The sequence below is a fragment of the Mustela nigripes genome, chromosome 5, assembly GCF_022355385.1.
Source record: "Mustela nigripes isolate SB6536 chromosome 5, MUSNIG.SB6536, whole genome shotgun sequence".
Taxonomy (NCBI): Eukaryota; Metazoa; Chordata; class Mammalia; order Carnivora; family Mustelidae; genus Mustela; species Mustela nigripes.
The window spans coordinates 103,884,638-103,906,665 of NC_081561.1; the positions used below are offsets into that span (position 1 = coordinate 103,884,638).

A 22,028-nucleotide genomic window follows, 5' to 3' on the forward strand; every position below is an offset into this window, starting at 1 on the left:
ATACATATATTTCATATACACATTTGCAAAAAACAATTTTTTTCCTTTGACCCTACGGTTTAGGCAACACAATGCAATCTTCCTTATAGTGACTACATGATTTAGAGAGACATAAACTCAAAATATTTCTAAACCTGATGACAACTATTTATCTGCTAACTTCATCAGTCTCCCAACTTCTCTGGGCTTCAAGCTCCCCATATGAAATATTGAGGAATCGTTTAAATAACACTTAAATAACTGTTTAAATAATATATAAAAGCTGTTCTCAATTCCTAGCATTCCTTCCAACTCTCCATTAAGATGTGGCTGGCGCTGGCGAGTTGAAAACATCCGCTATTCCCTTTCCAGGCCCATCCGAATGGTCTTCGGCTTCCCCGACCGTCCGCTTGAGGGCGCTGTGGCAACAGCTTGCGCCGGGAGGAGAGGCACGGACCGGGGGCGGGGATCGCGGGCCGTCGACGTCGACGCTAGCGTGGGCGCGGGCGCAGTGCACGCTGGGAGCTGTCACTAGGCCCTTCGGCTCCCGGCCTCCGCGTCGTTGCCGCGGTTGCCAGGAGAGCGGCGCCGGCGGGGAGCGGCCGAGCCCACGGCAGGTAACAGCGTCCCCGCCCCCAGCGCGGTCGCGAGGCCGGCTGCCGGCCTTGAGCGGCCTCCTCGGCCTGGCTGGTTCCGGAGCCTCGGGGACGCCCCGCGGGGCAGTCTGCTGTGGCGTCGGGGGTGTTGCCGCCCTGGCCCCGCCTGGAGCCTGGAAACCGGCCGGCAGCCCTCCGGTTTCCGGAGAGACTGGAGCTGCGCGGGGATGGGCGGGTCGGGGCCGGGCGGAGCCTCGAGGGCGGTCCCAGGCAGGGGTGGCTGCTTCCGACCCTCCTGCGCTGGGGCCCTGCGGCGCGCAAGGTTGGGGTGGAGGTCGCACCTGTGAGATAAAGGCGCGCGGAGTGACCTCTTTGTTGGTGGAATCCTGGCTTCGTGCCGTCTCCTTCATCTGGTGGGTTCTTTTAAGATTGAGGAGACAAGAATGCCTGCCATAGTTAATGTTCCATGTGGGGGGTTGGAAAGGAGTGCAGAAGTTTATTAGAGGAAGTCGGGTTAGTCATACGGAAGTTGTTAACCATTATCACCTTTGATTCTCAAGCCTTTTAAAGTTGCAGCCTAACAATAGTTACTTGTTGGTCTCGTCCTGTCTTCCCTACCCTGAGGTAGGGGAGGGGGAGTGGTGCACAACTACTGGAAAGCTGAACGAATTGTGTTTCTGACACTATCTTCTCGTTCTCTGGAGTTGGAGAAACATTGTGATAATCTGATTTGGAGACTTAGTTAAAGCAATCAACATTTTTTTTATTAATTACCAAAAGGATAAGAAACCAAGTGTTTGCCTGACAAATAAGCCCAGAACTGTAGAAACACAAAAATCTCTCAATTTCGATGTTGTTGGCTTTCTTCTACGCAGACGGGTCTCCTATGTTCTCATGGACAGCATATGATGACGTTAAATGCTAAGAAATTCACCACCTAATAACAAAGTGACAGTTGAGCTGACAGAAGTTGTAACAAGAGTAAATTAAAACCAGTTGTAGTATAGATGCTTTATTTCAGTGATTCCTTGATGCTGCCACTCTGAACGAAATCATTCCTCATTAGTACTAAACAATAGTACATCTCCGGGTGTATCTAATTATTAGGAACCCATTTCTTGAAGAACTAAAAATGCCCAAGTTAATATACAAACCAGAAAATGTGACACCATAACCGAAATGTTAAGCATAAATTAAATGTTTGACTACATACAGTTTGAAGAGCCTTATTTTGTAGTTAAAGTGGTGGAAAGAGCTCTGGCCTGGGAATAAAAGATCTTGTTTGCTTGCTTTCTTCTCCAGCTAACCAGATGTGATCTCTCTAGGCCTCAGTTTTGTCATCCGCTTAAGGGAATTTCGTAAGATCAGAGTTTTCCAAACTGATGTTCCTTGAACCCTGTTTTCAATCTAGGAACCGCTTTACTGCCCCCAAAACAGTGCTCCATGACAAATAATTTGGGAGCATATAGGCTTAAAGTAGTCTCACCTGGCCAGAAAGACTTTTCTCATGACCAGCCTGTTAACATCTAGAATATAATTACATAGAATACCAATTTGAAAATTGCTGTACCGATCTTCCTCAGTTTATGATGGGGGTTATGTCCTGATAAGCCCATCATAAATTGAAAATGTTGTAATTTGAAAAGTCATTTAATACGTCTAACCTATGCTACACCTGCTCACAATACTTACATTAGCCTATAGTTGGGCAAAATCTGTCAAAGCTCATTTTACTACAAAAGTTTTGAATATGTTATGTAATTTATTGAATATTGTACTGAAAGTGAAAAACTGAATGATTGTGTGGATAAAGAACGGTTGTAAGCATATGAGTTGTTTACCCTCATGATGGCAGGGCTGACTAGGGGCTGAGGCTTGCTGCCACTGCGAAAAATTGTAAATCGAATTCTCATGAGTTGGGAGTGCCTATATTTGAGCCGGGTCTCCTTCAGCTCTAAAATTCCCTACATTATGCTTTCCTGCTTTTAGTTTAAGCTTTCTGTGGCATAAGCACATAGGGCAACGCATGTTACTTTTGTTACTGATGTAACAAAAGGCTTGTTTTTCCTTAGTAAAACATGAAGGATGCACATAGATTTCAGTGCACTTTAATGCTTTCATTTATGGCAGAGGAAGACTATCTTTTTTTTTTTTTTTCTGATCTCTTGATGCTTTTCTATAACCATAATTAATTCACATTTTGGATTTGGTTTTATGGTTAAGTCATTGATTTTATTGAGAATGGCATTATAAAGTTCCAAGAAGACTTGTTGATAATAGCATTATTTTTACTATGCCTGAGTTCCCTCTCTCATCGTGAGTGCTTAAACTATGAAATGTAATAAAAGCCACTTGAAATGTACTTAATAATTAATAACTAAATTTTAAGAGCTTAGGTCATTGGAACGAGTTCAAGGTTAAAACAAATTCTAAGGCAGTCCTTTCTTTTTTTTTTTTTTTTTTTTTTAAAGATTTTATTTATTTATTTGACAGAGAGAAATTACAAGTACACTGAGAGGCAGGCAGAGAGAGAGAGAAGGAAGCAGGCTCCCTGCTGAGCAGAGAGCCCGATGCGGGACTCGATCCCAGGACCCTGAGATCATGACCTGAGCTGAAGGCAGCGGCTTAACCCACTGAGCCACCCAGGCGCCCTAAGGCAGTCCTTTCTGAGTTGCTTACAAATAGGATCTAAGTATTGAATACAATCTTAAATTATTTTGCTAAATTCTGTCAGATGTCACTAGCACACAGCCAGTATGGCCACTTTAGTCTATTCTTTGTTACTTTGTTAGGAGTGAGTGCTATTAACATGCTCCTTTGTTTGAGGGGGGACAGAGATGGGAACAATACATTTAATAGATGACACTTAATTCAGGTAAATTTTCTCCCTGAAATGGAACTGTTGAAAGTATAGAGCTACAAGTTTTGTGTAATAGCTTACAGTTTTTATTGAAAATTTATGATATAAAAATAAGTATTTTGATTCCATTGCCTTTAAATGATGATTTCCTTTTATTGTATTTACCTTTTTACTGCCTCCCCCCCAATCTATTGAAGCCTAAAACCTCAGTAATTCTTAATTGCATCGGTCAAAGACATACCAGATTTAAGGAAGAAATTACAGATAAGGTGCATTCATTTTATGTGTACATTATATACACACCAAGGTAACCACCAGCACAATCACGATTTAGAACATAACACCACTCAGGCCTGTGTTGTGCTTTTGCTTTCTTCAAATGCATGCTGCATGTCTTGGCATGTCCACATCATACTGTTCTAGCTCCAGTGCCACCTTGTCTGTGAATCCTTTTTTGATTACCTCATTTTAAAGTAACTTTCTTCTCTTCTAACTTTCCTGTCAGAGTTTATCTTCTTTTCTCTCCTTGGTGAATAAACCAATGGTATGCTTATAGTTCATGGTAGGCACTTATATTTATTTCTTGACCAAATGGGTAAGTGTAGTATTTCTCAAATGTTAGTCATTCTTACATCATCTTCAAAATTTTGGCCATATCTGCGTATTTCCTGTATCCTTGCTTTCTTTGTATTTCTTTATATCCTTGTAGTTATTAATATAATTTTTAATGAAAACTTGAAATAATCACCATAAAGGAAAAAATATCACTATCAATAGAAAGTAGATGTAAAGTTGAAAATAATGAAAACAAAACTTTTTACATGTTAGAAACTACTGGCTACTGAACACTCTTGAGCCAAAACTTAAACTCAAAAACTTGCTTTCCTTGTTTAAAAGGGAGATTAGCAAGAATTACAGAGGTGTTGATAACATTCTGCCATTAATCTGAGAACTTCCTGATGCAGTCAGAGGCATTACAACAGAACGAAGAGGGAATAAATTCTTTACTGATTCAGTGTCGCTTAGCCCTCTCCTTGGGCCCCATAAAATCATCTCACATCTGATGGGTGGCCAAAATTTGGGAAGACACAGAATTAATCAGGGCTGAAAATTCCTTAGAACTTTATCTGTGAAAGAATTGGGAAATAAAACCTAAATTGCCAATTAAAAGGTATACTAGAGTTAACTTCAAAAATGCAATAAAAAGACTAAATGGTCATTATTGAATTAGATAAGTCTTTTTTTTTTTTCAAAAATGTTTTTAATGTTGTTAATGTTACTTTTCCAAATAAAACATCCACTTTTTTTTTTTTAACATCCACCTTTTTATTATTAGGATATGATAGCTATAAGATAAACCTTTGAATCTGAAGAAATCTAAAAATCAGTGGAAACCTTTTATATGACAAAGTGATGACTGTTGATTCAGTAGTGATGAAATGTTGGTAATATATTCATCTGGCAAAGCTCCTGTAAGGATGGATAAGGTAATAAGCTTAAGAGAATATCATATCTCCCTTACTTCTTCCTTTCATCACTTTTTAAGTTTGAGTTGGATTTTAATATTTCCATCCTATAGAAGACATTTCTGGCCTTTTGTTTTTTTGGTGGTTTTTTTTTTTTTTTTTTTTTTTTTTTTTTTTGCTTCTGAGGTAATGAAAAATTCTCCTCTCTCATGGAAACAGTTTAACGTGAATAGTCAGGAAAATAAATGCCCTGCTCCTGTTCTGTAAAATATGTCCTGTATTTCAACTTGCTGTAGTTATTTTCAGGCCTATGTATGTATTGTGAGCTTAATGTTTAAATTACTGTTATTTTGTGTTCATGAACAAGGAGTTCAGGTGAATAGACCATTTAGTTTGGTGTTTCTGTTTTCTAAAAAAATAATTTACCTGAATGGTAATACTAGGTTTATGAGTATACACAATAATTTGCTACTCAGCCAGAGGTCAGATTGCTGTTAATCTAAGGTTCTGGGATACAACCTTTATTTGGAAGTAAGAAGAGAGCCCTCTTGATGAATAGTCTTTATTAAAAGAGCTTTCACCCAAACGAGTAGTTTCTTTCCTGTCTCTACTATAAAATAAAGCTGCAGAATAGAAGCGGTGCTGATAAACTCTTGCATTTGAAAGTAACAACTGACAACAAGTAATCAGAAAAACTATAAAAACATAGCAGTTTTAGTCCTTTAAGTTATACAGGTAAATAACCATTTGCTTTTGTGTATGTGGGCTATATCAGCTACTTGAAACCCTTAGAATATGTGTTAGTGTAATCAGTCAGATTTTCCAAGTAGCTGGAACTTTTCTATATTGTATACTACAGATGCAGTCCTAGTCTGCTGTTATGCTTTCTGCTTGTCTTCAACATGATGTACTTTGCACAGTGGCTTTTCATATACACTTAACACATGTCTTACATTGTCTTGATTTTAAAATTTCCTGGACAGAAGTTTTTCTCTGTAGGGGGAGAGAAATAGAATATAGTACTTGCTTTAAAGTTTGTGTCTGTCATTTTGGAAGAAAATGACTTCCATATTGTATACCAGCAGTTCCGTAAATGTTACCACCAATTAGTCAGGAGTCCACCCTGAAGCCCAAAATGGGATTCCAGCAACATGATTATTTTTATGGCACCTGTCATTTTATTGGAAGGCTGTCTTCAAAGCATTGTGCCCCAAGCCTACCTCATTCTATTAATTTGAGGTTGCCTGTGTGATGTGATAACTGCTGTTTTTATTATGTTTAAGTTATAGAGGTTTTGGTTTAAAAAGTAAATATTCAGTAAGTTGCCTTCTTGGGGATCGACTTCTTCACTGTGCAAAAGGTTTTTATTTTGATGTAGTCCCAGTAGTTACTTCTTGTTTTTCCATTGTCAAAGAAGACCTATCTAGGAAAACGTTACTTACCCTGGTCAATGTCAGAGAAATTACTACTTTTGTTCTTTTCTAGGATTTTTTTGGTTTCAGGTCTCACATTTAGGTCTTCAATCCATTTTATTTTTTTGTATGAGTATTAGAAAGTGGTCCAGTGTCACTCTTTGTCATGTATCCATCCCATTTTCCCAGCATCATTTATTGAAGAAACTTTTCCTCATTGTATATTCTTGCCTCCTTTGTTATAGACTAACTGATCATGTATGTGTGGGTTTATTTCTGGGCTCTCTATTCACTTCCATTGATGTGTCTGTTTTTGTGCCAGTACCATACTGCTTTGATTACTACAGCTTTGTAATATTTCTTGAAATCTGGAATAGTGATACCTCCAGCTTTATATCCAATAAGGGGTTAATGTCCAAAATTATAAAGAAGTTATACAACTTGGCACCAAAAACCCCTCCCCAAACAATCCAATTAAAAAATGGGCAGAGGACCTGAATAGACTGTTGTCCAGAGAAGACATACAGATGGCCAAGAGTTATATGAAAAGATGCGCAACATAAGTAATCATCAGGGAAACACAAATCAGGACTACAATGAGATATCACCTTACACCTGCCAAAACAGCTAAAATCAAAAAGACAAGAAGTAGTAAGTGTTGGTGAGGATGTGGAGAGAGGAGAACTTCATGTACAGTTGGTGGGAATGCAAGTTGGTATAGTCACTGTGGAAAAGAGTATGGAGGTTCTCAAAATTTAAAAACATAAATACCATATGATCCAGCAATCCCCCTGGGTATTTATCCAAAAAAATGAGAACATGAGTTAGAAAGATATATGCATCCCTGTGTTTGTGGCAGCATTAGTTGTAATAGCCAAGATACAGAAACAACCCAAGTGTCCACTGCCAGAAGAATGGGTAAGGAAGATGTGGTGCATACACACAACAGAAAATTACACAGACATAAAAAGAATGAGATTGTGCCATTTGAAACAAAATGGATAGACCTAAAGGATGTTGTGTAAAGTGAAATAAATCAGACTGAAAAAAAGACAAATACCATGTGATCTCACGCATACCAGGAGTCTAAAGAAGCGAATGAACAAACAGGATCAGACCTATAAAAATACTGAGAACTGATGGATATAGGAGGGGGAGAGGGTGACAGGATCCACAAAAATGAATGAAGGGTAGGGGAGATGCAGGCTTCCAGTTATGGAGTGAATAAACATGGGAGTAGAGTGTATACCATGAGAAATATAGTCAGTGATACTGTAACTGCACTGTATGGTGACAAGTGGTAGCTGCACTTGTGGTGAACGTACCATAACATGTAAACCTGTCCCATCACCTGAAACTAATGTAACATGGTGTGTCAACTATACTCAAAAAATTTTAAATGTTTTTTGACAATATCTATCTAGTCCTCTTTGGCTGTATAACAGAATATCTCAAAATGTAGTGATATAAAGCAGTAAATAGTTTCTTTCACAAAGGAATTGGGGAACAGTTTGGCTGTGAGGTGCTGGCTTAAGTTTTGTGAGGTTACAGTTCAGAGAGTGGCCTGGACTGCAGTCATCTTTAGGTTCGGTTGGAATCAGAGAACCCCTTTCCAAAGTGGTTCACTTACATAGTAGCAGGTTATTTCTGGCTGTTGAAGGAAGGCCTAAGCTTCTCCCCATAGGGCTCCTTTAAGTGTCCTTATCACATAAAGGCTAGGTTGCCCCAGAATAAGTGATCCAAGAGACAGCACATAGACCAGCAGTGATTTTGAGTAGGAGGGTAATTATACAAGAGAAGGAATATCAGGAGTTGAGGATCATTGGAGGCTATCCTGGAAGCTAGCTACCACATTTTATAAAGCTAGTATGTGTATATGTCACCAATAAGCAGTACATACTTATTCAATGTGCAGTTTATACACAGCTCATGGTTTTAGAATAAAGACTGACTTAATATGAGAACTTGATTATATTACTAAATGAAGCACATACTTTATCCACAAAATTCTTAGTTTCTGTGGTTCTTTGTGGGGGGTGGGATGACTCTGGGTTCAAATAGAACACTAAATATCTAGATTTTAGTCATTTTGATTTTCTTTTTGTTATTAAATGAAGGAGGGAGGGAATGCCATGTGTTACACAGCTGCTATTTGATTTTCTATGGGGACGTTACTCCTTTATTTTTTAAAAAATTAAGCTTATTTAGTACCAAAAAGATTTTAAAGGTATAAAAAGAACTATACAGAGAAAAGTCTCCCTCCTCCTGACCCCCGTCTATGCAGTTTCCACCTGGCCAACTGGAAGTAATCAGTTTTACTTTCTTGTGTGTTCTCGCAGATCTATATCCTATATATACAAATTATAGGATTATTTTTTTTCTTTCTATATAAATGGTAGTATACTATGTACACTGTTGTGTACCTTGATTTTTTTTTTTTTTTTAGTTCATATATTTTAGGAACACTTTCTAAATCACTACATAGACTTTATTTGTTCTTTTTGCCAGCCAAGTATATTCTGTTGTCTTCAGTTTTTATAATCGTTATTGGTCATTTACTGTGAGTCAGGCAAGGACTGACTAGGAGCTAGGGATGTGAGAGCTAAAAATGATGAGTACTCAATCATAGGATTAATACCCTTGGGAGTCACACAGCAAAGTAAGTTCTGCGATAGAGGAAGTACAGTGTGTAGTGGGAGGTCACAGAAAGGAGGTGTATATATGAGTGTTGGAGAGAGAGAATAGTTAGGGAAGACTTCACAACTGGGGTAAAATCTGAAGCATAAGTAAGAACTAGCCAAGTTAAGTTGAGATTTAGGTTTCAGGCAGAAGGAAGTTTTTAAAAAGATTTTAAAATGTATTAAAAAGCTATAGTCATTTTAAAACAGTGTGGTACTGACATAGAGACAGACATGTAGGCCAGTGGAATAGGATAGAAAGCCTTGAATTAAACCCTAGTGTATGTATGGTCAAATAATCTTCAACAAAGAGTGCCTGACCAATCAGTCCGGTAAGGATAGCCTCTTCAACAAATGGTATTGAGAAAACTGGATATCCACATGCAAAAGAATGAAGTTGAAACCTTATTTTATGCTATATGAGAAATTAACTTAAAACAGATTAAATCCTAAACATAATACGTAAAACATAAAACTTATATTAGAAAACATAAGGGAAAAGCTTCATGATGTTGGGTTTGGCAATGATTTCTTTGGTATGACGACAAAAACACTGGTAACAAAGGCAAAAAGAGGTAAGTGGGACTACATCAAAATCAAACTTAAAAACTGTTAAGCATCAAAGGATACAATAAGAGATATAAAAAGATAACCTACTAAAATAGAAAATTTTCAGAAATGTGTCTAAGGGGCTGATATCCTGATTATAATAAGAACTGCAACTCAGCAACAAAAATACAACCTAATTAAAAAATGGGCAAAGACTTGAAATAGACATTTCTTCAATGATTATATATAAATAGCCAGAGCATATGAAAAGATTTTCAGGATCATTAATCATTAGAGAAATGCAAATCAGAGCTACCATGAGATGCTACCTCACACCTATTTCAGTGGTTACTGTCAAAAAACTGAAAAGTGTTGGCAAGGATCTGGAGAAATTAGAACACTTATGTACTGTTGGTGGAAATGGTAAATGGTGTGGCTGCTATGGAAAACAGCTTGGTGGTTCCTCTTAAAAACAGACCTGCCATATGGTCCAGCTTTCCCACTTCTGGGCATATTCAAAAGAATTGAGGATCCTGAAGAAATATTTGCACACTCAAGTTCATAGCAGCACTATTCACAATAGCCTAGAGGTAGAAATCATAAATGTCTGTGAACAGATGAATGGATAAATATACACATAGAATTTAATATTATTTAATCTGAAAAGGGAAGGAGGTCCTTAGGGTCCACACTGGGCATCAGCCTACCTTAAAAAAAAAAAAAAAAAAAGTCTTGTCACACACTACAACATGGATGAGCCTTGAGGACATTATGTTAAATGAAATCAGTCACAAAAAAAGCCAAAATGCTGTATGGCTCCACTTGCTTGAAGTATCTAAAGTAGTCAGATTAGAAGCAGAAGGTAAAATGCTGGGTGCCAGGTGCTTGGTAAAGAGGGGAAATAAGGGTTTTTTAATGTGTGTAGAGTTTTAGTTTTACAAAATGAAAAAATTCTGAAGGTTAATTACACAATGTGAATATACTTAACGCTACTGAACTGTACACGTAAAAATAGTTAAAATGATAAATTTTATGTTTGGGTTTTGTTTTTTTCTACCACAGTTGGAAAAGATAAATATTAACCTTTGGAAACATGAAGGATATATGCATTTTAAAAATGCTATCCTGCAATGAAAGCCATGTTTCTAAACATTGAAAAAGGGCCGGATTAAAGAATGAGCCTAGAGGGGTTGAATCAAGAAATACTGTACTGGCTCAGTTGGTAGATTATGTGACTCTGGATCCCGGGCTAATGAGTTCAAGCCACACTTCGGGCGTAGAGCTTACTTGGGGAAGGAAAAAAAAGATATTATAAAGAGTCGTAGCATTTTTGAATATAGTTAAGATAAATTAGATAAATTTTAAGTGATGAAAGGGAGCATGGGCCATTCCCAGAAAAGAGCATATTTAAAGTCCCTGAGGTGGGAGGCAATAAGTCTTATACAGTTGGCTAGTTTGTAAAAATACGCATTGGCACTTGTTTTTTTTTTTTTAATATTTTATTTATTTGACAGAGATCACAAGTAGGCAGAGAGGCAGGCAGAGAGAAAAGAGGAAGCAGACCTGCCTCGATGCGATGCAGTGCTCCATCCCAGGACCGTGGGATCATGACCTGAGCCGAAGGCAGAGGCTTAACCCACTGAGCCACCCAGGCACCCCGCATTGGCACTTATTAAAGATGGAAGGCCAATTTTATTAAGTATCATCATGATAGGTAGGGAGACCACTGCGATGGGATTTTATAGTGAAGGAGAGAGATGAACCTCAACTTGGAATATAGCGTGGGCAAGTGTTGGTTTGTAACCTTCTCAGAGCCTGTTACCTGAAATCTAAAACCAGCTCTGTCTGTGGCAAGAAAGGAGTGACAGAACAAAGGGATCAACCACTCCAGATTTATAGGTGGCAAGTTTAATAACTGAGGGAATTTACATATGAGGCTTGTCTTGGATGGCCTCAAAACCAGTAGATCTCTACACGCACTCATTTGCTGAAATCTTAAAAGTTTATATAGACACCTTTGCTGGGTTCAGTTATGTACCCGGTCCAGGTAGCCCCCACTCCATGTTTCTATCTCAAGGCTGTATCCTTAGAGAAGCTTCTGGGATCAGGGAAGGCAAACAGAACACACTGTCTAAGGACAGGAAAGGAAGTGAGGAGCCTCCAGTTGCCTATGCCAGCTCATGGGTCAACAGGCAGTCACATCTTGATGACCTCCAACAAGTGGGATTTTATAGCCAAGGAGCAGAGTGAGAGTCAGAACATGGAAAATGACTCTTAAGAGGAAACATCAAGGGTAAGGGGGGCATTCTGCCTGAACCGACCTAACAGGATTCTTGCTGAAGATAGATTGGGGTATCCAGATGATGGACGATGAGGAGCCTAATCAGATATTGAGTGTGGTCAGAAACTGAAGGTGGGAGTTTCTGGTTAAGCTGATAGAGCAGAGTTCTTGATAAAACTATGTTTTAGCAGAAAGTGCACAGGTGGGCCTAAGAGAGAGGATTCAGAAGTTTTACTAAAGTTTGGTCAAGCAAAGAAATTTTGTCACCAGGTTTTGCTTAGCTAGGATAAAAATATGAACTATAAGATTGAACGAATGGGTCCAGTTTATGAAAAGACTTCATATGACTATATGGGTAAGAGGTTGCATTTCATTTCTAAGTAATTATTACTGTTACAGCTGCAATAGGCTATTTCTTAGGTGTTAAGTAAGCCTTGGGCTAAACTTGTGGACTCTTTTACTTTCAGAGCTTCAAGCAGGGAGTATGCTCAAACTGTGTTTTACTGTGTAAAATTAATTGGCTCTTAGAAAGCTGAAAGTGTTGAGGGTGCCTGGGTGGCTCAGTGGGTTAAGCTGCTGCCTTTGGCCCAGGCCATGATCTCAGGGTCCTGGGGTCGAGCCCCACATTGAGCTCTCTGCTCAGCAGGGAGCCTGCCCCCTGCCTGCTTCTCTGCCTACCTCTCTCTCTGCCTCTCTCTCTCTCTGTCAAATAAATAAATAAAGTCTTTTAAAAAATAAAAAAATTAAAAAAGAAATAGGATCTTTAAAAAAAAAAGAAAGAAAGAAAGAAAAAGAAAGCTGAAGGTGTTGAAAGTAGAAGACTGTTACAGTACTCCAGATGGAAACTATTCAGGAGACACGGTAAAAAGACCATTCTGAAAGATAGTGTTTACCACAGCCAACTTTGAGTGGGGGTGGAAGTGGGTGGTGATTTATAGATCGATTTGATATAAGAGTAGGAAATAAGGCCATAGTGCAAGCTTGTGTGATTGGGAAGATGAGAGTACTGTTTATTTCAGTAATTAAGTAAAAATAAAAAACTGAGAGTAATAATAGCAGTGCTTGACAAGTTATATTTCTAGTGTTGGAATGATATCCTAAGAAAATGTAAGAACAGAGTATGAAAGTGAGGAGCAGTGTAGTAGTAATGATAACAGTTTGTGGTTTATCAGTGTTTCGGAGGATACCCAGTTTTCGTAAAAGGGCTCTGAATAAAGATTTTACAATAAGCAATACCATATTTTGGTTCTGATTCTGTTAGGTGCTTCAGAATCTACCAAAATACCTAAAGTTAATTCTCTTTCTTGCCAGGTAACACCTCAGCAAGGTTTTTTTGTTTTTTTCATGATATTAATACTGTTGTTCTATTTTCATCTAAACTTTAAAACATGATACGAAATGCACATTGGAAGAGATATAAAGGCAGAGGCAGGCCTGCCACAGGTAGTTTCCCATTTTTCTCTGTGTAGTGTCTTGATATCTTCTAAATCAATTATAGCTGCTTTCCTTTGCCCATTAGGGGATTTAAGCCCTGCAGTGCTACTTACTATCCAGCAGTATTCTTTTACAACTTTGAGTAAAGGGATGTTCAGACACATGCATAGTTTGTGTCCACTGTGAATCCTTTTTTATATATCCCTATAGATAAAATTGCTCAGCCAAAATGTTAGTTTCCTCCTAATATTTTGATCTTATTCTTTAGATGCATAGGCGCAGTTGAATTTGCATGTTTGTGTATGTGTGTTTTCCTCATGATTTTACTTTTGGAACAGTTTTAATAAAATTTAAAAACAAAATAAAACTCTGCATGGGATTTTTTTGTTTTTTGGGAAAAATTGCTTCTTTTTTCACAGGCTAGAATATTGGTTTACAGATACTCAGTAAAACACACTGAGAAATACAGAAAATCTTGGACTGTTCCTTATATATAATATAGCATTTTTTTGTGTTCAAGCAATAACCAGTTTCTATTTTTAAATTAAATACTATGATTAATAGTATGTCATTTATTTTTAAAAATGCTGAGAACATTACTACTTTTTAAAATATGATTAAATTTTATTTTCTTGGAAATAATTATTTAACTTAATATGGTGCTAAACTTTGATTTTAACTTAACATGGTGCTAATATGGTTTAACTTAATTGTGCTAAAAATTTTGGTTTTTTTTTTTTTTTTTTTTTTTTACATTTTTTCTAGTAGTTTGTTTCAGTTAAGAATATATTTCTTTAAAGATTGGAGCACCTGGGCAGCTCAGTGGGTTAAGCCCCTGCCTTCAGCTCAGGTCATGATCTCAGGGTCCTGGGGTTGGGGCCCACATCTGGCTCTCTGCTCAACGGGGCCTACTTCCCTCTCTCTCTCTGCCTGCGGTTCTGCCTACTTGTGATCCCTCTCTCTGTCAAATAAATAAATAAAATCTTTTAAAAAAATAAACTATTATTTGTCATTGTTAAATGAAGAATAATACTCAGCTATTAATGAGCGTATTTTGAGAAGGATACTTTCTGAGAAGGGATGTTTTAAATAAACTGGAGGAAGTACTTGGTAGGATAGCTAATATTAGTGCTGTACTTCATCTTGTGTTTCACATCTTTTTAATCATTCTATATAGTCACACACTCATTGTTACTTAGCATTATCTCACATTTCACCTTCTGTTTTTTAAGAAGGAAGTAGTGTTTTTTCTTTTTAATTGACAACAGGACCAGAATATGGCCAATCTAAATCATTTAGATTTTCTTTAAGTATATTATGCTGACATTCTCAGGCTGACTCACCCTGGCCACCTAAAAAGTTAGTTTCATTTCTCACCACCGAATTCAATCAGTGTGTATATAGGGAAATCAAATGGATTTTAATATTGACAAATACCAAACATTAAAAAGATATGTTTGAAAAAACATTATAAATCCCAAAGTCAAAATTTAGTTGTTTGACATTCTCAGTTTTAGATTATTCACACAACTACTTCTTTCTGTGGGTTGATACAAATATGATATGACTAAATCAGAATATGTAATTGAGCCATCAGTTCCAACTATTTAGGTTCTGCCCCTTCCACCATGGTCACTTATTGAATAGGATCACTGTTTTACAGATACCCAAGCAAAACCCTTTTATGTCAGAGTTTATAGTTATTTCACCTTGTGCTTTAACCTATACACTTTCAGTATTAAGCAGTGATAATAGGTTTGGGGTATTCAGAGTTCAGCTTTGGTCCTTGTCCCTAAGCCAAGGTCTAAAAGGAACGACAGAAATATATGTACTTACACCATTATAGTGTTTTTAAAAAGTAAGTGGAATAAGAAATAAAGAAAAATGTCTAAAAAATGAGGACTGAAAGAGTTATTTTGGTTTTTTTTGAAAAATTCAGTAAGAGAGGAGAGGTGGAATATGTCAGGCAGAAAAATTAAGATTGGTGAGTGCTGTGAAGTGTGTAAACCTGGTGATTCACAGACCTGTACCCCTGGGGATAAAAATATATGTTTATAAAAAATAAAAAATTAAAAAAAATAAAACAGTAACCTAAATAAAAATAAAAAGAGACCAAAAAAAAAAAATGGAAAAAAAAAAGAAGAAGAATAATTCTTCCTGGTTCCTCCTCCTAACTCTATGTGAAACCTCAAACACCAGAATGTTCATGTGTACATGGCTGCATGAATGTACTTGCCCCATGGATTTGTAATGAACATTACATGAGAAAATTCGTGTAAAAGGGTTTAGCATGGTGCCTGCTACACGAAGTCAGTGTGAGCTGCTGTTAGTAATCATCATCATCTTGAATAATGTTTGGGCAGTGTTTGTTTGGCTGCTGTGCTGGGGGACAGGATATTACCTTTAACTCGAGGGCATATGTTTCATTATTACAGCTATTAAAATTTGAAGCTTACAAAAGACTCCTCGCTACACATTCATGGATCATTTTTGGTGGTATTATGTGCTTACACTGTTCTATTTTCTAAATTACTTTTCTTTATGATGCTTATATGTCACAAAAATCAGAGTTTATAGCAAGAAGAAATCTTTAGTTATCCTTTTTACAGAATTCAGAGTATTTCTAACGGATGGGTAATTTTTTATATATCAACTAATTTTGCTATCTTTTTTCCAAGTAAATAAAACTTGCTCTTTGTCATCTTTTTAGAATTGTGGGATTTTTATTTTTTGAATCATAGGTTTTATTTTTATAATTTTTACCAAGATCAAAAGTGAAAATATAAATATATAACTGGAGTGCACTAAAACTCTTTGTCAGAATTTTCTCCAGCTAGAGATTTGAATCTAATTTTGAAAAGCCTTAACCCCTCGGAATATCACATTTAATAAATGTCTTTTCAGGGGGCTAGAATGACATCCTCCATATATAAAGATGCTAAAACTGAGCCTAGTTTTTTAAAATGTAACTGGACAACGCCCATTTTTTAAATAGGTGTTCTTAGGAGAATCTTCCAGTTCAAAGTGTTTAATAACCACATGAATAGTCTGTTTAAAGGGACTGAAGTCTGTTTAAAGGGACTGAAGTCAAGTGTGGCTACACTGATTGAAAAATAGAGTGTAGTTTTTCTCTTTTCTCCAGAGTTTTTCTTAGAAAATAACAAAGCAAAATGGTTTGTGAGCTGTGTTCACACTGACAGATTTATTTATTCAAAAACATTTGAGGGCCTACTGTGTACCATCCACTTTTATGGGTCCATTGATTGAAGAATGAACCAGTCCATTATTGGACATTGGCTTCTGACCTCATGGCATTTGCATTCCATTAAGGGAATGTAGATAGGAAATATACAAATAATAGGAAATTTCAGATTGAAGTGCTAGAAAGGAAATAATGTGATATTCTAAAGTAGATGTTAAGACTGTGTGCTTGGCCTAGGCCACTTGACATCGACTATTCAGATAAAACTTTTCTTAGGGTTTCATATTACTTGGAAAATAGGAAGGGATTTGTCACGTTGACCTAAGAGCCTTCCGGTACAGAGAATAGCAAACACAAAATGCCCTACGAGGCAAAAAAAATGTTGGTGTATTTAGGTTTAGATATTCTTATAATGACATAATATGATTTTAAAAGATCTCTGACTTCTCTGGAGAATGGATTATAAGGGCTTAAGAGTAGAAACAGGATTTGGTGGTATAGTGTAGTGTACTCTAAGAATAATGGAAAAGTGGTGGTGGAGACATTTAGCATATATTCTTAATAAATGCTATTTGAAGCTATAGGAGTATAAGAGATAACTCGGGAGAAGAGATGAGAGTTCCTGATTGAGTCTTGAAGTCTTCAGCATTTACAAAATAATAAATAAAATTTGAATAGAGAAGAGGAGCTGACATAGACTGAAAAAGACTTGCTAAAGAAGTCAAAACATACCTTGAGAATAAAGAGACTTGGAGGCCAAGAACCAAGTACTGAAAATTCCTGAGAAGCTGATTAACATGAGGGGCTGAAGAAATGATCATTGGCTTTGGCTAATGCAGTTTACTGGTGACCCTTATTTGGGTGGTTTCCTTGGAGGAAGAGTGTCATAGGCATTTTTGAGTGGACTAAAGAGTGAAGAGGAGATGAGGAAATGAAACAGTATAGAAAAATCCTTCAGAAAGTTTTGTAATGAAAGAGAACAGAAAAATGGGTTGGTATCCAGAAAGTCTATGAGAGTCAGGAGGAAGCTATAAATTTTAGTTTCTCACCATGGGAGATACCAGGAGTTTGTCTGTAGGCTAATGGAGAGTGATCCTGCACAGGAAGAGAAACTTACTGAAGAGTAAACCATTAAGGCACTTTAGGAAAATCCTTGAGAAAGCAAGGGGAGATGGAATCCAAAAAGAGCAAAACAGTAGGTCTTTGACAGAGGAGGGTCCATTGTTCTTTGGAACAAGGAAGAAGATAAGGAATTTGGGTAAGTGAAGACAGGTTTACAGATTGTTTGAGGGAATATAAGCATTCCTTTTGCTTCTTTTTTTTTTTTTGTTCTTGTTCTTGCATGATCTTCAGTTCTTTTTAATAGTTGAATATCTTACTGAATTCATGTGCTAAAAATTTTTTTATTTAAATTCAATTAATTAACATATAGTTAGAAACATATCTAGTTTCAGAGGTAGAGTTCAGTAATTCATCAGTCTTAATCACCCGCTGCTCATTACATCACATGCCCTCCTTAATGTCTGTTACCCAGTTACATTTTCTTCCTATCCCCCTCCCCTCCAGCAACTCTGTTTGTTTCCTGTAATTAAAGTTGCTTCGGATTTGTCTCCCTTTCTGATTTTGTCTTGTTTGTTTTTCCCTTCCTTTCCCTATGATCCTCTGTTTTGTTTCTTAAATTCCACATATGAGTAAGATCATGTTGATAATTGTCTTTCTCTGATTCTCTTATATCACTTAGTGTAATACCCTCCAGTACACCATATATAAATACCATCCACATCATTTCAAATGCAAGATTTTACTTATTTTATTTTATTTTATTTTATTTTTTTGATGGCTGAGTAGTATTCTTTTGTGTATATATGCCGCATCTTCTTTATCCATTCATCTGTCAATGGGCATTTGGGCTCTTTCCATAGTTTGACTATTGTGAACATTGCTTTTATAAACATTGGGGTGTACTTGCCCCTTCGGATCACTACATTTCTATCTTTGGGGTAAATACCTAGTAGTGCAAATGCTGGGTCATAGGATTTGCTTCTGTTTTCCTAATTAAATTTATTAAATGTATCACATAATACTTCTATACCTCAGTCTCTTTATCTGTAAATGTGGGCAATAATAATGCATACTTCATAGGCTCAAATAGGATTAAATTGATTAAAATAATGCAAGCAGATGTGCAGAGAAAAGCTGAAGATCTATTGATCACATATTTGGAGTTTCTTAGTGTTTTGAAGGTTTGAGATTGGGTCAGATGAGAGGAAATACAGAACATAAGGATTCTGCCCACTATTGTGGGCAGAAAAGATGCTTGGTATGATTTCAGTCTTAAACTTATTGAGACTTGTTTTATGGCCTAACATGTGAGGTATCCTGGAAAATGTTCCACATGCACTTACAAAGAGTATGTATTCTGCTTTATTGGGATGGAATATTCTGTATATGTTAGGTCCATCTGGTCTAATGTGTCATTCAAAGCCATTGTTGCTTCGCTGTGTGGCTGATTTATCCATTGGTGTAAGGAAGGTGTTAAAATTCCCTACTATTATTGTATTGCTGTCAATTTCTCCCTTTATGTCTGCTAACATTTGCTTTATTTATTAAGAGAGAGAGAAAAGGAGGCAAAAAACTTACTGGAAGAATTAATAGCTAAAAACTCCCCTAATTTGAGGAAAGAAACAGACATCCAGGTCCAGGGAACATAGAGAGCCCCTAACAAGATTAACTTAAGGACATCCACAGCAAAACACATAAAAATTTAAAATGGAAGAAAGTTGGGGTGCCTGGGTGGCTCAGTTGTTAAGCATTTGCCTTCAGCTCAGGTCATGGTCCCGGTGTCCTGGGATCGAACCCCACATCAGGCTGCTGGCTCCGCAGGAAGCCTGTTTCTCCCTCTCTCACTCCCCCTTCTTGTGTTCTTTCTCTCACTGTGTGTCTCTCTTTCTCTGACAAATAAATAAATAAAATCTTTTTTAAAAATAATAAAATAAAATGGCAGAAAGTAACAATAAAGAGAAAACTTTAAAAGGAGCAAGAAGGGGTGCCTGGGTGGCTCAGTGGGTTAAGCCGCTGCCTTCGGCTCAGGTCATGATCTCAGGGTCCTGGGATCGAGTCCCGCATCGGGCTCTCTGCTCAGCAGGGAGCCCGTTTCCCTCTCTCTCTCTCTCTGCCTGCCTCTCCATCTACTTGTGATTTCTCTCTGTCAAATAAATAAGTGAAATCTTTAAAATAAGTAAGTAAATAAATAAATAAATGGAGCAAGAAAAAGCAGTTACAAACAAGGGAAACCCTATAGGCTATCAGCTGATTTTTCAGCAGAAATGTAGAAGGCCATAAGAGAGTGGCATGATACTAAGTGCTGAAAGGGAAAAACTTAAAACCAAGAATGCTCTACTCAGTAAGGTTATCATTCAAAATAGAAGGAAAGATAGTTTCCCAGACAAAAGATAAAGGAGTTCATCACCACTAACCCAGTCTTACAAGAAATGGTAAAGGGAATTCTTTAACTGGAAAGAAGAGGCCAGAAATAGAAGAAAATAAGAAAAATTCCACAGGTAAAAGCAAACATGTGGTAAAGGTAGTAATTAATCACTTGTAAAGCCGATTATGGAGATGAAAACACAAAAGTAATCCAGTCAGTTATATCTAGAAAAAAATAGCCAAGAATTACGCAGAAGGAAAAGGCATAAAATATGACATTGTATATATAAAATATGGAGGGGGTATAGAAATTTAGTGCTTTTAGAATGTGTTCAAACTTAAGCAACCATAGATTTAATATAGACTGCTATATACGTAAGATGTTCTGTATAAACTTAGTGTTAACCACAAATCAAAAACCTACAATAGATAAACACACAAAAAAGATAAAGGAATCTGGGGTGCCTGGGTGGCTCAGTAGGTTAAGCCTCTGCCTTCGGCTCAGGTCATGATCCCAGGGTCCTGGGATCGAACCTCGCATCTGCTTCACCCTCTTCCTCTCCCCCTTCAGCGGGGAGCCTGCTTTCTCCTCTCTCTCTTCCTGCCTCTGCCTACTTGTCAGACAGACCTCTGTCTGTCAAATAAATAAAATCTTAAAAAAAAAAAAAAGATAAAGGAATCCAAGCATAGCACTAAAGCAAGCCATCAAACCACAAGGGAATGGGGCGCCTGGGTGGCTCAGTTGTTAAGCGTCTGCCTTTAGCTCAGGTCATGATCCCAGGGTCCTGGGATCAAGCCCAGCATCAGTCTCCCTGCTCAATGGGAAGCTTGCTTCACCCTCTCCCACTCCCCCTTCTTGTGTTCCCTCTCTTCCTGTATTGCTCTGTCAAATAAAAAGCTTCAAACAAACAAACAAATAAACATGCACAAGAGAAGAAAGCAGGAGATGAAGAAAGGAAGGGGGGAAAACTACAAAAACAATCAAAAAGCAATTAACAAAATGGCAGTAAGTACATGCCTATCAATAATTAACTTAAATGTAAATACACTAAATGCTACAATAAAAAGACCTAGGGTGACAGAATGGATTAAAAACAAGACCCATCTCTATGCTTCCTAGAAAAGACATCAGACTTAAAGACACATTCAGACTAAAACTGAAAGCATGGAAAAAACTGCAAATGGAAGTGAAAAAATTCATTATAACAATACTTATATTAGACAAAATAGATTTTAAAATGAAGATTGTCTTTTGTATTTGGAAGCATATGTTGCTGCTATGTTTGTTTGTACTTATGTTTAAATTGAATTGTAAAAAATTTTAGAATATAAAGATTAATGATAAAACAGCTTACAGGATTTTTATCTCACTTCCAGTCTTAACTATTATACTTAAAACACCGTGTGTGCATCCAGCTTGAGCTTGACTATTTTAAGTTACATGCTGTGCCATATACAAATATGTATGAAATACAGTTCCTGCTTTCAAAGACTTCATCTCTAATAGGGCAATTGCATAGCTAGTTCTTTATGAAACAAATCAATGTTGAAAGGGAAGGTAGTTAAGATGAGTTTTGGTTCATTTATCATTTAAGTTCCTATTCATCTTGGGTTTCTCACAGTACTTTTATTCCTGTGAAAATCCAGAGTAGGAAGGTATAACAATAAAATACAAGTTTTTTTCCCCTGCCTAAATTTTGCATTATTTTAAGGGCCTACCCCTCCCAATTTGGAAAGAAAGTATCATGAGGGCAGAAGTATTCTCTTTATTCAGCACCCAGACATAGGGCTTGACCCATGGTATACTGAGGTGAATAAAAGTCAGGTGACTCTTCATTGAAGATAATCTCTCTAAAAATGGGATGTGGGGATTTGTCTTTTTATTTTTATGGATAAAAGAATTAAGATAGAGTGTTGAGAAGTTTGCATCATTCTTTTTGTCACAGCCTTAACCAACCAAATTTTGATTTAATAAATTCATAGATTTTTACCTTTTTTTTTTTCAGTGCAAACATGTATTAGCAATATAGCTTGTAATCTCTAGAGTAGTGACTCTTAACCTTTTAGAGGATTTTGTTAAGAACCATTTTTGAGATTATTATAAAAGTAGTAGACTATCTCCCAATAAAATGTAAGAGGTAAATT

The 22,028-nt window shown here is 37.0% G+C and overlaps 1 protein-coding gene across 9 annotated transcripts in view; it reads left to right on the forward strand.

Moving 5' to 3' along the window:
• The first annotated feature begins 511 nt into the window (after positions 1-511).
• The window catches only part of DOP1A (DOP1 leucine zipper like protein A), a 101,338-nt gene continuing 79,821 nt past the window's right edge, over positions 512-22,028 (forward strand). For 8 of the 9 annotated variants that reach the window (XM_059400985.1, XM_059400989.1, XM_059400988.1 and 5 more), the window contains exon 1: positions 512-596. The gene's annotated coding sequence lies outside the window, so the exon portion shown is untranslated. Of the gene's footprint in view, positions 597-4,771; positions 4,923-22,028 lie in introns of all 9 variants that reach the window. The other variant, XM_059400986.1, reaches the window with a different exon arrangement.